The 18133-nt window shown below is 42.8% G+C and overlaps 1 pseudogene; it reads right to left on the bottom strand.

The window, feature by feature from the left end:
- Positions 1-4431: 4431 nt before the first annotated feature.
- Positions 4432-17464, bottom strand: LOC140738188 (uncharacterized; annotated as a pseudogene).
- Positions 17465-18133: the final 669 nt, after the last annotated feature.

Genomic DNA, 18133 nt, shown 5'->3' with positions numbered 1-18133 from the left:
GATGTTTCAGCTAAACGTGAAATCTGACCCCCTGGTAGGACTCACTAAGCAGAGGGATGCTGCAGAAAAGCGCCTTTTGACTGGAGAGGCAACCAGTATTTTCTGTTAAAACTGTGGAGAAGGACATTTCAAGCAAGACTGATGAGGAAATGGGACAAACTGAAGTTAGGGAGCAAAGATTTATATAGGGACGTGTCTCCTCCAGACTGACATCAGCATTCCCAGTTGGCTTTGTCTGAGAAATACTGGAGCATTGTACTAAAGTCACTTCATGATGATTCATCTGAGGTTTGACAAGACCTACAGATTGGTCTGAGATGAGTCTTATTGGCCCCGAATGAAGCCTGAATTTGAAGAGTTTTAAGCTTGAGTTTTAAGTCATGCATCCGATGTATTCAGAGGAAGACTCTGCCCATGAGAGTTGCTCCATTATCTCTTTTACAAAGTAAAAACCACTTGATTTAGTGTGTGTGGATTTCCTCTCCACAGAGCCTGATTCCAGTAACGTTACAAATGTCTTGGTCACTACGCCAGATATGCTCAAACCTTCCCCGCAAAGGATCAGAGAGCATCCAGAGTTATGGGAAAAGTATTTTGTTCATTATGGCCTCACAAGACGGACACACACTGATCAGGGAAGGGATTTTGAGAGTCAGCTCACATATTGAGTTACTGAGCATGATTGGAGTGGAGAAGATGCTGCAGAATGTTGTTCGTAAGAGAATCCCCATTGTAAGAAGTACTTTGTTCAGATGAATGGCTCCAAGGAGGAAGGGCCAATACTCCTGAGAGAGCCAGTTCATTCGAGATGGTCTTTAAGGGAAATTTAGACTTTGGCAGGTGCTTTCACACAGACCATGGGTTCTGCACGTGAGTAAAATGATACACCTGACTACTCCAGAAATGAGCTCCAACATTTATGTGCACATTTAGATTAGCTTAACTGTAATGGGCCCTTCAAAATTTCTTTTCTTTTACTGTAACTGCATGGAGCAGTATTCACCAAAAATTCATGTTTCTCCCTGGAGCCTCCACCTTCTGAACCCCAAATCATACTGACCCTCGGTGTATATTGCTTATGAAAGGTGGCTGTCCCAGTGCTGAGTCATGTGGCTATTAGCAGAGTTAGCCAATGAGCTGAGTTTGTATACGAGCCCAGTTAGAGAGTTGCATAATAATAAAATGCAGGAAAAGTACACCAGTCACAACTATCTTAACAAGATCAAACAGAAAGCGCCTGGGTTTAATAGCCCGAACAATTAGTAAATACAGGTACTTGAGAAACCCAGAAGCCCAACGCTCTGAAGCAAGCTGCAGAGGCCTGTGAGGCTCATGAGATAGAGGGCACAGCTGCAGAGTACAAGGATAACACTTTGTAATTGAAATGTGAATCTGCCGAATTCATTGCCACAGCTGGCTGTGGAAGCCAAGTCATTGGGTATATTTATTAAGCAGTGCTTGATAGGTTCTTTATTGGTAAGGGCATGAAAGATTATCGCGAGAAGGCAGGTGAACTGGTTCAAGAGGGATAAGAAATCAGACATGATTGAATGGCAGAGCAGACCCAATGGAGTCTAATTCTGCTCCTATGTCTTATGAGAGATTTGATGGTGGAACACAGAGAAGGAAGTATTGACTTCTGGAAGCGTACTCTAATTGAGCTGGTAACACAATCAATGGCTCTACATGCTGTTATATTGAGTAACTACACCAAACAGGAGAGAATCAACGAGCGTGCCAATGTGCAGGATCAGATAAAACTGCCAGCTCTATCTTGAGTATTAGATTCTCACCATCAAATAGATCTTCAAAAGGTGAATCCTTAAAAAGATGCATCCATCATTATGATCGACCACCACCCAGAACATAACCTCTTCTCATTCCTACCATCAAGGAGGAGGTATAAGACCCAGATGAACACATACAATTTTTTAGAAACCGCATCGACCCCTCCACCATCAGATTTCTTAATGGCCCATGAACACTACCTCACATTTTTGTTCTCTTTTGCACTACTTATTAATTTATCATACATTTCTTATTGTAGTTTATAGCACTTTTATATATTATACTGAACTGCTGCTACAAAACAAAAAAATTCATGACATTTGTCAGTGATAATAAATCTGATTCTGATTCTCACATGTTTTGCATTGGGTCATTGATTCTGCAGTTTGCAAGTTACCCACTGCACAGAGCTTCATCAGCGGAGGTCAACAGCCAAAGGATTTCATCACAGCACCAGCCTCCACTCCTTGGAATGGCAGCTCTTAAGGGTCAGAACAGAAGTTACACAAATTAAAAGAAATGCAAACTTTTGATCCAAACCAGCCATCTAAGGTTTTAATGAAAGTAGCCATTCAAAGGCAAAATAATTTATTATCAAAGTATGGATATGTCACCATTAACTACCTTGAGATTCCTTTTCTTGCCGGAATTTACAGTAGAACACAGAAATATAATAGAATCAATGAAAAACTACATACAAAGACTGACAAACAACCAAAAGAGAACATTTTACTTTTTTCTGTTTGAACTTGGAAGCAGACAAACTATGCAAATAAAAAAAATATGAGAACATGAGTTATTGAGTCATTGAACGTGAGTCCAGAGGCTCCTGAATCAATTCTACCCTGTCTTAACACCTTAGCCCTCATATCTCTAACACAACAGTTTGACGCTGATCACTTCATCATTACCTTTGTCATGATCTGGTCCGGGGTCCGCGTTCCGGTTCGCGGTCCGCGGGCTCCGGACTCCGGGTCCTCCGGCTGTCCCTTGTTTCGGTTGGACTAAAACATAAACACCTGACGCTCATCTTGTTGGCTGGGAATATAAGTGGCCCTGGGATTGAGTGTAGTTGGGGGGGGTTGTCAAGCCAAGCTTCTCATGGAGCAAATGGCTGGTACAGCCACTTGCCATCTTTAGGCTGCGTTGGAGAACCATTGCTTCTTGGAGCCTTGCTGTCAGTAGTCGGAGTGGTCATTGTGCTATGGATTTGGCCATTTCCCAGGCCAGCTGGGTGGCCGTCAGCCACTCCAAGCTAGGTAGGGATCTGGTTGTTTCCGTAGCCAGCCAAGGCTGCCGGCTGTAACGGCTACTCGGAGCTACCCCGATGCAGAGATGGAACTGTCTGTCATCCTTCGGTGTTTGTCTCTTCCTGTCCTTGCCCCTTGGCGTAAGTTGGGCTGTCCTGCTGTTGCCCTGTGGGATAATCTGTCTTGTCCTCGCCTCCATGGGGTAAGTCAGGCCATTCTGCTGTTGCCCTGCGGGGGGCATTTGTCTCATCTTTGCCTCTGTCGGGTAAGTCTGGCTGTCCTGCCGTTACCTGATGGATGGTCCTGCCCCACTTTGGTGTGGAGTGAAAGTTGAGTCCTGGCTTGTTGAAGGAGGAGTCCTGGCTCTATGTCTACGTTCTGTCCAGTCTCATGTTAGTGTCTTGTGAAAGGTGAGTCCCGGCTTGTTGAAGGAGAAGTCCCGGCTCTGTGTTTATGTACAGTTCCTAGTATGCCTCCAAGCTCCAGCCAAGCCTCAAGACGCCAAGTCTCTAGCCAAGCCCCCACACGTCGTCGCCTGGGTTTGGGGGTCCGAGCCCGAGGCAAGACCCAGGTTCTGGGTCCTTGTCCAGTCTCGGGCTCGGAGTCCAGACTAGGCTCCTTCTTCCCAGTCCCTTGACCTGCCCTGTTCCTAGCACTATTCCTGTGTCTGCGTCCTGCATTTGGGTCCTGATACAACACCCCCATACGACAACCTTGTATAGATATCTTGAGTCTGTGAGCCAATAAGAAGCAAGGTTTTGCCATTCAATAATTAGAACATTAATTTCATATTTTTGCATTGATTTTACATATTGTTTAATGCAACTAAATGCTACTGTAATCATGATCTGCCTTTTCTGAAACTTCTTTTAAACCATCTCCCCCACTGACATTACTTTATCGATATTGAACTATTTTCATGGTTAAGGGATGACAAGGAGTTGCAACCAGAAGTGAAAGCAATATATTTAAAAATATAATTTAGTTTAACCAGGATTGAGTGCCCTCATCTGTCACATCAAGAGAGAATGGAAATTAAAGCAAGAGAAATTTATTAGTGTAACCAACTGGTCCAAATAATGTAACAGCTGTGGCTAAATTCTGCTTGCAATAATTGCTTTGATTAACGTAGCTAAAGTGACGACATGAACAGGAACTGTGTGCAATTCTGATCACCCCATCACAGGAAGGATGTAGAAGTTTTAGAGAGGATGCAGAAGAGGTTCACCAGTGCTGCCTGGATAAGAGTATGAGCAATGAGGAGAGATAGGACAAACTTGAATCATTTTCAACCTGACGACGGTATGTAGTTGTAGAATACACCTTCTGGTGCTACTTGGACACGACTTCAGTGATGAACCCGGGGTCGTAGGATGTTTCGGGTCTTTAATCATCAAACACCCTCACCTGGGCAACCCAGCTGGGGGTGATCAGCTCCTGACTTGTGTCCAAGTGGCGCACTAATCCACGGATCCCCCTTCTGGATCCACAGACACCACGAGGCCCTTTCAGCAGCCTCCAGAATGTTCTTGGTGGCTCTTCTGCACTGCAGTCCTTTAACTCCAAGGAGTTTAAGAGTCCGCTGTAATGAATGGCCAGCAAAGCTCTGGCACCCAACTTTGACTGGCTCACAGCGAGCTCTCCAGCCATTGCTCCCAACTTTGACTGGCTCACAGCGAGCTCTCCAGCCATTGCTCCCAACTTTGACTGGCTCACAGCGAGCTCTCCAGCCATTGCTCCCAACTTTGACTGGCTCACAGCGAGCTCTCCAGCCATTGCTCCCAACTTCGACTGGCTCACAGCGAGCTCTCCAGCCATTGCTCCAGCGTTCTGCAATAAGATCTGTGTATTTAGCCCTCTTGCGCTCATTGGCCTCTTCGATCCGGTCTTTCCAGGGGACAGTAAGTTTCAGCAGGACCACTTGCTTTATAGACTCCGATATTAATACCATGTCCAGGCAGAGCAGAGCGACTGCAAGGTTCTCTGGGACTTGAGCTGCCTCCCTAGGTCGAGTTGGAACTGCCAGTCTCATGCAGCGACAAGAAGCCCTGTCGAGGAGCTAGGCCAACAATGAGCCTTCTCCTGCATTCTAATAAAGGTGATGGACTGTTTGGGAGCGTACTGACTTTTGCTGTCTTGAATCACTGTGCTAATTGTGTCCACCATAGACCTTAGGACTTGGTCATGGTGCCAGCGGGATCGCCCTTCCCCCCATGCCTTCGGGCAGCAGCTGAGGATATGCTCCAAAGTACCCCTCTTCTGGCACAGTTGGCATGCTGGAGTGTTTGCCATGCACCACCTGTGCAGGTTGGCCGGGCTTGGGAGAACATCATAGACTGATTGGATGAGAAACTTGATGCTCAATGGTTCGGCTCTCCAGAGCTCTGTCCAGGAGAACTTGCGCAAGGATCCGCGTGCTCCCATCCGTCCAGGCACCTTGTTTGTACATGCCGACCATCTTACTGCATCGATCTTCCTCCACTTCTGCTCGTATCTCGTCCTGAACCAGTTGATGCTTCTCCTTTCCGCGGGTTTTGTCATAGCATGGTTTGTGAAAACAGCCCAGTCCTGCCCGCCCCACCGCCACAGTGCCTACCAAAATGTTGTGCTGCAGCCCTGCCTCTGCTCTGGTGCCAGCTTCCTGTCCCTGCCACTTCCTTCCGGTCTTTATGTGGATCCCTGCCGAAGTGACTTTAACATCAGAGGGGTCTCGGTACATCATAACCTCCCTGGCACAAATGACTTTGAATGCCTCTGATAGGCTGCTGATGTGGAGCTGCAGCTTGGTGGAATGCCCATACAGGGTCCGGGGGAGCCTTAACCACCTCCAGAGAAACTGATTGATGGTCTTCTCTAGAGCCTCCACTGTTGATATTGGCACCCCGTAGACTACAAGGGGACAGCGTAGCCTTGGCAAGACTCCATGTTGGTTCATCCAGGCTTTGAATTTTCCTGGAAGCCCTGATTTGTCAGTCATGGTGAGCCAGATTATCAAGTCGCTCCTGGTTTGTTGAAGTGTGGCTGTGTACTTCAGTGAACTGTTGAAGATCTTGCTCAGACTCTTGACTGGTTTTTCTGTCACCATTGGCATCTGGATCCCTCCCAGTGTAAAGCGGAACTGTTCGGCCACTCTTCCCTTCTTCAGGACCAGAGACCTGGACTTGGCTGGTTTAAAGCTCATCCTTGCCCATGAGATGAGCCATTCCAACCCTTGAAGGAGCCATCTGCACCCAGGGGTGGATGTTGCCATCACCATCAGGTTGTCCATGAATGCTCTTATGGGGGGCCGCCAAGTGCCAGATCTAGACATGGGGCCTCTACATTCCACCTCCGCTGACTTGACAATCATGTTCATGGCCAGTGAGAAGAGTGACACTGAGATTGTGCAGCCAGTGATTATGCCCTTCTCCAGCCGATGCCAGGTGGATGTTAGTGACCCTGAGGAGACTCTCAACCTGAAGTTGCTGTAATTGTTCAGAATGAGGTTTCGGATCATCTCTGGAACATGGTGTCTTGTCAGTGCTGTTTCAATGAGCTTGTGTGGGATGGATCCATAGGCGTTAGTTAGGTCTAGCCAGAGTGCTGCAAGGTCTCCTCTGTTTTCCCTTGCCTCCCGGATGAGCTGGGTCACCACTCCTGTGTGCTCTAGGCATCCAGGTGCTCCTGGGACTCCCCCCCTTCTGTACTGAGATGTCTATGTATCCATTCTTCAAGAGGAAATCAGTTAAACGTTGGGCCACAATCTTGTAGAAGATCTTCCCTTCAATGCTGAGCAGCAAGATGATACGAAGCTGCTCGATTTTTGCTTGTATCCTCTTTTGGTATCCAGACACCCTCCGCTTGCCAAAGGAATTGTTCCTGTGCTGTACTGTTCTGTGTTCTAACATTTTTTTAAAAATTAAATGCAGATGCTTTATATTTCTCACATTCATATGACATGGAAATGCTTTGTCGTACCATTGTTACTGTTGTGATTCTTTGCAGTGCAGGTATTTGAATTGTACGAAATGTATAATGCCAATTAATCTGAGAGTTTACTCAAGTGTTTTTAAAATGCAAGCAGTCAAGATTTTTGATGCATTTTTTAATTGTGTCTTTTATATTTAACAAAAATAAAAGCTTTACTTTCAATGCATTTTTTTCACTTTTATTACAAGAGCGTGATGAAATAGTGCAAAGGCAGAGGAGGCTGGTGCCGAAATGATTAAGACTATCAGGCCAGAATATCTCAAGGTAAGTTTAGAGCATTTTGTCAATGACATTGGATAAACATTGGGGTATTTGGCTGTTAAGATCGGGAAGCTATTATTTGTATAAAAATGTCACGTTATTTGCAATGTTGCCATAGGTACAGTGTCCACAATTTCCATTGCTTCCCTTCCCTGATGTTTGGAATTTGGGGATGAGGCTGGTCCTTTCAAGAGGGTGGCACTCGTACAATTGCTGACAATACCGAGTTCTGTGGGTCCACATTTTTCATCAACCTTGCCGACCTTATCAGAGGTCAGTGAAGATGTGTTCCTAATTACACTTGAAATTACCTTGCTTTGAATATCATAAAAGGTTAATTACATGAATTCAGGTCACATACTGAAATTTTTCACTCAGATGGATAACTATGCTGGCATGACAGTGTAGCAGCCAGTGTAACACTTTACAGTGCCAGTGATCACTGATCAGGGCTCAATTCCTGTCACTGTCCTTGAGGAGTTTGAACATACTCACTATTTTCCTCCTGGTGCTCTGATTTCCTCCCATATTCTAAAGACTTAGTTGCAGTGAGTTGTGGGCTTGCTACGTTGCCACCAGAAGTGACGCGACTCTGGTGGGCTGCTCCCAGCACAATCCTCAGACTGTGTTGGTCATTGATGCAAAAAGATACATTTCACTGAATTTTCATTTCAATTTCCATGTGATAAATAAATGTAGCTTTTAAATAACCTTCAATAAGTGTTTCCATTTTTAGAATTAACAAATAAATTACTAAATTTCAGGAGTCCCATTCAATCACATCGATTCCCTTCATTGTTTACCAAGAAAGTTGTTTACCTGCTCTCTAATAAAGCAGAGAGGTATTTCTTTCACATGCAGGAGATGTCTTGATGGCACAAGAGGAAAATTGAGCTAAGCATTTTGAATTTTTTTAAACTTCTATTAGAGACAGCTGATTGCCTTCCCTACAACAATGAAAAAAATTTCAGATTATCCTCCTATTTCAAACATTGGGAATATATGCAGATAATCGTAGATAATTCCAAAACTCACCCAGGAATAACGGGATGACCTCAACTGCATCCAAGTATTTTTTGTCAACCAATTTGTGATATTTGTCAGTCTTCATGAATGGTGTTTCTACATAAGGAAGAATAACTTGAACACACTAATTTACTGATTGGAATTTTAAAATAAGTATTGCCATTGTATTAATTTTGCTCTATCAATGTACATTAAAGTTATATTCAATTTTAAGTGTCAGTAAATAGGCAAAGGATGAAAAGAAACTCACTTTTAATCTTTGGAAAAGACTGTACCTCTCGGCATCAGAACTGTGTATTCAGACAGGAGCTTAGGAGGGATAGTGGCGCCTAACAGTGACTCCTTTGCTTGCATTTTCAGAAACAGCTCTATTTCTACCTTTAATATCTTTACTTTTCCCTTTTCAGGGTTCTTTTGAAGACCCTGACCTGGAGTTACACACAGGCTTCGGTTCTTTGTGGGAATGGGACCCATTCTCGGGGTTCCATGATTGGCCGTTATTCGACATGCCAGGGGTTTAGACTGAGAGTCTCGATCGTGTTCAGAAGCCTAAGTTCTCGAGGCTCTTCAGATGGAGGGGGGATCGAGGATCTATGTCACAGGAGACTCGTGTGTTGTTGGGGAGGCCGGAAAATCTTTCGCTGTGGGCCTGAAGACCTGAGGTCTTTGTGATCTTCGGACACGGAGCTTGAAAAAAGTGACAAAATGAACTTATACCATTGTTCTGTCTCCCACAGGTTGTTGTTATGTCTCCCACTGGCTGTGAAAATGGGGGACACCTCCCTCCCCCTTACCAGGGACAGAGAGAACCTGTGGTTTGTCAAATGTTGGATGAAATGCAAAGCCTTTGGGATAACTTTGGTCTGTGTCTTTGTCTTTGCTTAGCACATGCCTGGGCTCGATGATGGTACCAATGTGCTTTTGTTTTGCTGGTGGGAGATCGTTGCTCTCTGCCGCTTATACGCGGGAGAAGGGAACTGGGGGGGACTTTGGGGTTCTCAGGTTTCACTGGTCTTCATTCTTTGTTTTCGTGAATGTCTGTGAAGAAAAAGCATTTCAGAATGTATATTGTATATTTTTCTCCGACATTAAATTTGACCTTTGAACCTTTGAATTCATCTCCAAACCCTGTCAAATGGCATTGACCAGTCTGTGGCAATCTTTGTTGATATCAAATAATTTTGAAAACTGTCTGAGGACAAGGCTATTTTAATTCTGTAGCTAAGCATTCTGGGAGGCAATGCAGATATTCTTATTGGTTATACTGCATTCATTTACACATTGTCCAATGAAGTTATATTTTACTGATATCCTATATGTGCTTGCTGTCTTGTATTTGCGAGGACTAGGCCACAAGCCATGGTGTCTTTTATTTATAATAGCCTGGGAGAGGTGTCAGAACCAGTGCACTCTATCGGGTCAGTGTAGCATGGTGTCCAGGCTTGAGTCACTGCTGCCCCCACCTCACCCCCAGTGTTTGCTCAGTAGCACACAAGCTCTGTTGTGGTTGTCTGCAGATTCCCGCAGTGTTGGATGGCTTGAGTTTGGACTCTTATATTGAGAGTCTGTATCTTTCTATCTTGTACATGCTATGCGTGCTTTGTGCTGTGTGTGACTGTTGGTACTGTGTTTTGTACCTTGACCCCAGAGTAACACTGTCCTGTTTGGCTGTATTCATGTGTGGCTGAATGACAATGAAACTTAAATTGAATTGAAGTTCATTGATTTTCAATCGATTAAAGAGTCGAATATTAAGAAGGTGTACTGCCTCGTACAGAATCCAATCTGCAGTCAAAGTACAAATGTGGACACATTCATATGCATTAATGTCAGATTTTAACTTTGAAGGTTTTTGTATTCTCAGTGTGAAAGTTGTGCCGTGATGCTGACCTGAACATACTGGTGAAGGACTTTTTCACCATAAACTGCTGAAGTTTTCTTCTGCTGCATGAGTGAGATGTTAGAGTGAGAAACTGTGGGAAAACATTTCAAGTAATGTCTAATGAGATCTCCAGCCAGCATTTGACTGCTAGATGATCAATTAGTATCCCCCCATAGAAAGTTAGTGGCAGGGCCTGGGAACAATTGACTGCATTTAGATTGGGATGGGATTCAACAAAAAAAACTGAGAAACAAATAAATTCAAGCTGAGATGAAAAAAAAGAGGAAAAAGTTGGAAACTCTCTTATTCTACTGAATGTTTCAGGTAATTTCTATTTTGATATCAGATTTTCAATATCTGCATGTTTAGAACATAGAACAATACCTACCAAAACTTCTCTTAAAACCATCTAATATATTTGCCTCTCCCACCATACCAGGCATCCTCTACTCTGAGTAAAGAAACTTATCCCTCACATCCACCTTGAACCTACTCCCCTCACCTTCAAAGCATGCCCTCTGGTATTTTAACCCTGTGAACCAGATACTCTCCGTCTACCCTATGACTCGCATAATCTTGTAAAGCTCTATCAGATCTCCCCTCAGCCTCCAGCACTCGAGAGAAAACAACACAAGTTTATCCAGCACATGCCCTCTAAACCAGGCAGCATCCTCAGAAACCTCTTCTACACCCTCTTCAAAACCTCAACATCCTGCATTTTCAAAGCTAAATTGATACAGGCATCTGACTAGCCATCTGGGATTTATTCAAACCCCTCCAAAAAAGAGTTCAGATACTGTATAAAGTGGTTTGCTTTGAGCTGAGTGGAATGTTCATGCTGGACAGAAAGATATGGGTAGCATGTCAGATACTCTTCAATAGACAGACCTACTCATTCAAAACACAGATGGTTGTATAGCCCCTGTTGATGTCATTACAATAAATTCTAATGCCATGAAATGTTTACTTTAGTTCCTACCAAAAAGAAGGGAAAACTAGTGACAAGTTTACTTCAAAGAATGGTCCTTCAGTTCTTAATTCGGATCTAAAGTTCCATAAGGTCTGGGGACCTCTTATCGAGTACTTTCATAACCTTCCTCTTCTGGTTGTAGGCATTATTATCCTCTGTTGCTAAGTGTATTCACAGTCTGGGAGTTTGACTGTCCTGACTTATACTCTCTATATTGTGTTGTGGTCGGTCTGGAGTTGTTGTTGTTTTTTTTTCTTGTGTTGTGGGGCTTGAGGAGGATACTAAGCTTACTTGTCTTTAATTTAGGTGCTTTTTTGTTAAATTCTCTTCCTTTGTAGCATATTGTTATTGTATGCTTAATTTTGCACTGTATTAATGTTCCTCATTAGGATTTGGGGTTTTTAATTTGTAAAATGTTTTGAAAAACTAATAAAAAAAATTTTAAAAAAATGGTCCATGCATTGGTTTCACTCAGGATTAGTTATTCAACATTTTAATGCTGTTTAATAGAATCATTCTCCAAATTCAACATACAGTTTTGATTCTTATTTCTTGCCAGACAAGTATTCATCAAATCTTCAAAATATAAACTTATCCAGCATCCATGGTCATGAAGATATGTTCCAGATTTTCACCACCCCATGCAGCAAATAACTGCCTACTTATTTTATTTCTAAATGGGTCAGCTCAAAATTTAAGATGTATGTTCTGGATAGCCCACTAGGGAAGTCAATTGCCTAGGTTTAACAGGTCAAATTCCCTTAATGCTCTAAAGATACTGATTAAATCAACCTTTTAAACACTAAGGATTACAAAGTTTATACAGCCTGTTCACATTAACATTTTAAATGCCAAAAATTAATCTAATCAGAACATACTCGAGTTCTTCCAATGCCAATTTTTTTTTGGTGTTCAAAATCAGACTAGACCTAAGTCCTGTCTCCAAGCAATGAAGGGCTTTGGTTTTTTCGGATATCCTCAAGTTGATCTGGTAACTATACCTCCACAGTTTTGTAATGAATCAATTCATTAGCACATAAGACTGCTATGAATAAAACAATTACTAAAGATAGATAGAGAAGTGGGGAGAGAAAGAGAGAGGGGCATAGTTCTGACATTTACAGGAACATATGTCAGATGTTTGTATTTAATATTACAGTTAATTTCTTATAATTTAATTGTTTACAGAGATTTTGCCCCACTAATATGATGAACTGAGATTGAGGCTTGGGCCTACTCCACCTGCACTGGGAAGCAAATCTAAGGACTCAATCTAGTTTGTAATGCTGCCGTTTTCACCTATTGTTTCATTTTTGTGTGTTTTTCCCCTCTTTCTCTGCACAGTGGTTATGCTTGTTCTTTTTTTTTCTTGGATTCTTTGGGTTTCTTGCATTGTGGCTGCCTCTAAGCAAACATACATCACCAGGTACAATCCTGTGATTCATTTTCTTGCAGGCATTTACATGAAAATAAAAAAATACAATAGATTAATAAATACAAGCTATACATAAATAATGACCATAAAAGACATACTGAAGAGGTTCAGACCAAACATTAGAATGCAGAAGAATTACAATCTAAGTGACTTTGACCGTGGAATGATTATTGGTGCCAGATGGGGTGGTTTGAGTATCTCAGAAAATGTTGATCTCCTGGGATTTTCACACACTACAGATCTATAGAGTTTACAAAGAATTGTGTAAGAAACACTCTTACATGACTAGAGGTTCTCTGGGCTTAGATAAAGGGGTTAAAGATTCTACAGAGAAGGCAGAGAGTGCTATTCATAATCCAGCTCTGTGTTTCTCATCAGCAAACCTTTGGAGGATGTGAGGGAGTTTGAAAATGTACATGCAGTTGCATTGTGATAGCAAGAATAAATGGGAAAATTTGGATTATGATTGGTTGTTCACATGTAGCCAATGACCAGGACTAGTGGAAGTAAGATTGGTGTGGAGGAAATAGTTGGCTGTTCAGGGTGTTTAACATGTGGCTGAATGCAGCAAAAGATCAAATAGTTTTTCAAAATAATGCTTCTTTTGTGCACATTTCCATTGCTGATCTTCTGAAATCTGAAATGAGTGGAAACAAACCTTTCAATCCACTGAGACCATACTGACCATCAAAAAGTCATCGACATTAATCCCATGTTTTTATTCTCCTCCCATTCCCCTCAATTCCCCTAGATTTCACACTTCGGGCAATTTACGGTGTCCTATTAACCTACCAAGCCTTCTGTCCTTGGGATATTGGAGGAGATCACAGCACTAGAGAGAACAGGCAAACTCCAAATCGGGAGCAGCAGAGGCCAGGACTGAACCCAGGTCACTGGAGCTGCAAAGGAGCAGTTCTAACATCTGCCTCACTCTGGAAACCTTCTTTGCATTGCTGCCCCTTCAGGGGGGGAAAGATTTAAAAGGGCCCCGCAGGGCTGAGTGTGGTGGGCATGTGGTACGAGTTGCCAGTGGAACTTGTATAGGTGAGTACAATTACAATGTTCAAAAGACATTTGAGCAGGTACAGGGATATTAAAGTTTTTGCGGGATATGTGCCAAATGCAGGCAAACGGGACTAACTCAGGTAAGCATTGTGGTCGACGTAAGACAATAAGACCATAAAATATAAGAGTTGATTTAAGCTATTTGGCCGAATTGATTCTACTCGGCTGATTATTTCTTTTCTGGGCCCCATTTTAACACCTCCACAAGCATCAACTCATATTTATTCGCCATATACATGTATTTGCTGTGGTGTGTTGGCACCACATTCAATAAAAAACAATTCAACAATTATCAAAATAGAGATAGAAAGAGGGAATAAAATGTACATAAGTACTGGCATGTATTCACAATATAACCAGCATTATAAAATGCGGTTGCAAGTGTTAGCAGTGCTGCGACGGGATAATAGATAGGGGGGTAACGAATGGTTGGTCAGATTACCGGTAATTGGTAGGGACAAAACTTTTAAGAAGGCGTGAATTTTTAGCCCTATGGCACTTTCCCGAAGGGAGCTGTTTTTCTCCCCGTTACCTTTAATCCCTTACCAGTCAAGAATCTATCAATCTCTGCCTTAAGTGTACTGAAGGACTTGGCCTCCACAGCCTTCTGTGGCAATGAAATGCAAAGATTCACCACTCTCCTTGAGTCGCTTTTAACGAGACACCCCTTTATTCTGAGGCTGTGCTTTCTGATCCTAGACTGTCCTACCAACGGAAAATGCCTCTCAATTTCCACTCTGTCCTGATACTTCAGTCTTCGTTTTTAATGAGGGTCTCTCTCCGACCCCCATCATCGTTCTGAACGAGATGTCCAAGATCCCGCTTCCTCTGTGGCATCATGAAACTGAGGAGGGAACTTGACTTTTTAAATCTTCCAGGAACCAGACAATGGTAACAGTGGGTCCACTTAACTTCAGCAGTAAACTCTACAGCGATGTTGGTTGTGAATCAAGTACCGAGTTCTTTCGTTGCAACAACTGTCCCTGGATTAGACTGACGTGATACAGCACTCTGCCAGTCTGTGGGCTCCACTATCGATGAGTTAACGCCTGGACTTTAACCAGGGCACTGACTCCTGTTTTTATCCACAGGGGATTTATCAAGTTCCTACACTGGGTGTCTCTTCAGCTCGCTGACGTCAAAATAACACCGAGAGGTGCCGGGCTTTAAAAGACCAGAGGCACTCGCCAGCAATGGGAAACAAGAGAGCAGAAACCTCCAGCGTGCTGTCGAGAAAGGGGGGCCTCGGGAGTGTCTGAATTCCGGGTCAGATCTTGGCGCTGCTCCTCGTAAGTAGTTCGCACATCCCAGTCCAAACTCTCTGGCAAAATGCCCACTTCTATTCGGATGCGCGTCCAGTTCCATCTCCCCTGTTTTAAAACTCCGGTACCCCCGAATGAATGATGTCCCACACCCTAGCTGGTAGCCATGCCTACAATTAGAACGTTAACGATTTTTTAAAAAGTTTATAGACGTGTTAGTGGATATTAACGAAAATGCAGCGGTCTGAAGAATTAATATTTAAAATGAATGTCGAATCTGATTTGGCAGACCGGAAGTAACGCAAACACTAGAGTAATTCTTGCTTACGGCTAAAATCCGAATTATAACCCGCTTCTTCGCCTTTAACAGTAACCTGGGTGCGGTAGTTGTTCCAGCGCAAGTTAAGGAGGATTGCAGTCTGTCGCTGAAAGTTTCTCCCAACATCTTCCTGCTTGTTTGTAACTCCACATTTAAATCATGAACTGTCTGAAACTCTCCACCGTCCTCCTTGTCGCCTTTGTCTTCCACCTCAGCTCGCCGGACGGAGTACAGGCTGTCCCAAGCAGGTCTGTGTATTATTACCACCTCTTTTGGATTAGTATTGATCGATGATGTTTATCATGAATACGATGCAGGTATTGATAATCACACGGCAATAGTAACTTATTTATAGAGCGCTTTTCATACAGACGATGTAGTTCAAAGTGCTTTACAATGAGATAAAGTGCAAACCTGAAAAAGTGAAAGACAAAAAAATGTTAGTTAAAAGCTTTGTTAAATTTTAAAAATGAGCTGACATTTAAAAGTATCACGTGTCTGCGAGAGTGGAGGTTTTCATGGTACTGTGCTGGGGACCTACACAGTGATTGCTCAGAAATTTGTTCTTCATTTACAATGCCAATATATCCAACTTGCTCCTTGTACCTGTGCCAGCTCAATGGTAGCATCCCAAAAGACGAGGCACGTGCTGGTTCAAACAACTGTCATGTCAGCTTCCAACGGATGCTGTGGCACCTATCACCCGTTTAAAAAAAGCCTTGCAAATCTCCTTTAAATTTCCCCCCTCTAACATTTGTCATCTTGTATTTGTCATTTCTGCCCTAGAAAAAAAACTCTGACAGATTACCCTATCTGTGTTTCTCTTAATTTTGCGCATTTCTATCATTTTGCCGCTCAGCCTTCGAAGCTCAAGAGAAAACATTCCAATTGTGTCTAATCTCTTGCCTCTGCCACAATGATTAAGCCATACCCCATGTTCAATATCTCACTGAGTGAGTACTTCATTGACAGAGGTTATGAACTGGGTAAGGTTTTAAGCACTTCCTGCTCTCCTGGCTGGCTTTAAAAGACTCCAAGGCACCCTCAAACCTGGCACCATATTATCAGACTACAGTATTAATCTTATTGTTGTTGGAGGAACTTTAAATTGTTTGTTCTCTTTATAAATGATTTCATTAGCCGAGTAACACTGAGATCAAAATAAATGTCAAATGAAATCAAAACAAAATGGAAGTTCACAACAGGTCAGACAGCATCTGTGGAGAAAGAAACAGTTAATGCTTCAGATGGAATATTCTTTATCAATCTTGAAATTTGGGGCCTCCCATTTTAATTCTACTTCCCATTCCCATTCCGACATATCAGTCCATGGCCTCTCAGAATGGAGGAGCAACTTCTCATTTTCTGACTGGCTAGCCTCCAAACTGATGGCATAAACAATTCTTCAAACTTTTGGAAATTTCTCCCCCTCTCCCTTCTCTCTCTTTCTACTCTCCATGCCCCATTCTGACTCCCCTCTCACCCTTCTCTTCTCCTTGACTGCCTATCACCTCACCCTAGTGCCCCTCCTCCTACCCATGTCCCGGGTCCATTCTCCTCTCCTCTCAGATTCCACCTTCATCAGCCCTGAAACTTTTCCACCTCACATCCCAGTTTCTTACTTCGTCCCCCTCCCTCTCCCAACAATACTTTTTACCTGCCCCTCCCCCTCCCCAAACATCCTTAATCTGCCTCCTTCCTCCTTCCTTTCCAGTCTAGATGACAGCACTGAGCATGAAACATCAACTGTTTATTCCTCTCCATTGATGCTGCCTAGCCTGCTGAGTTCCAACAGCATTCTGTGTGCAGGATCTGATGTGCTTCATTCCTGCAGAAGCATTATTGGGTTTATAAAACTTCAAAGTAAAGCTTTTTTTCTGTTTCGCCTTTCCTGGATGCCACTTGACTTGAATGGTGTTTCCAGCAACTTTCTGCCATTATTTCAAACTTCCAGCATCTGTAGTTTTTTGATTTTCGTAATGAATGCAAATAGCTTTTTCTTATTGCTCCAATCTGCTGTCTCACATAAGCAGTGAATTAGCTTCAAGCATGTATATTTTGTGTGAAGAAAGTTGCAAAAATGGTGCAGCCAGGGTTTAAAATCTTACTCATGTGACACCAGACCTGTTAATACAGTACTCCCTGGCCAGAAATACAGCCTGGGCTCTGGACCTCATTTTCCAGAGTAGGGCTTTAACCAGCAGTCCTTTGATTCGCTGAAATACAAGTACTGTCATGGTGATAAAGACATATCAGGGCATTCCATTGCATTTTGTTTTACTTCAAATGCCAAGTAAAACAAAATTAAGAATTGCTTTAAAATTGAGCTGGGACTTCTAGACAGGCACATGGATGATAGAAAAATGGTGGGTGAGGGTTAGATTGATTTTAGAGTAGGTTAAAAGTTTGGCACAATGTCATAGGCTGAAGGGCTTGCACTCTGTAACGTTCTACGTTCTGAGGCACTGATATTGAACTGATGTGGGGAGCAAGTTCATGTCAAACTCACAAAGGGAAACAGCCATGTTCTCAGGGTGAGGGGGCGGGGTGAGGGTGGCTCTACCAATAGGTAGGAGATGGGACACTAAGACAGTGATACCAGACTCTGTTATCTTGGGAGAGTAAACAGTGTCTCCCTGAATCTTACTTTCCTTAAATTTGCTGAAGAATTGTCTGTATTTTGTAGGAGATTTCTCTTTGCTGTATTTGAGGTAGAATAATGAATGCTTTAAAGAGATTACTTTGAGGTTTGTGAATATTTTCCCTTGATAAAGGTAAAATATTTAAAATAAATTAATGTACAGGAAAATATATCTTGTATATTAAGTTTTAAATAGTATTTAAAATATCGATTGAACTACACTGGGCAATTTAGATTGCTTGTGTAATCAGGGAGAGTGTCAAAA

Source organism: Hemitrygon akajei, chromosome 14 (genome assembly GCF_048418815.1).
Source record: "Hemitrygon akajei chromosome 14, sHemAka1.3, whole genome shotgun sequence".
Lineage (NCBI taxonomy): Eukaryota > Metazoa > Chordata > Chondrichthyes > Myliobatiformes > Dasyatidae > Hemitrygon > Hemitrygon akajei.
This window is presented reverse-complemented; position numbering and strand designations above follow the sequence as displayed.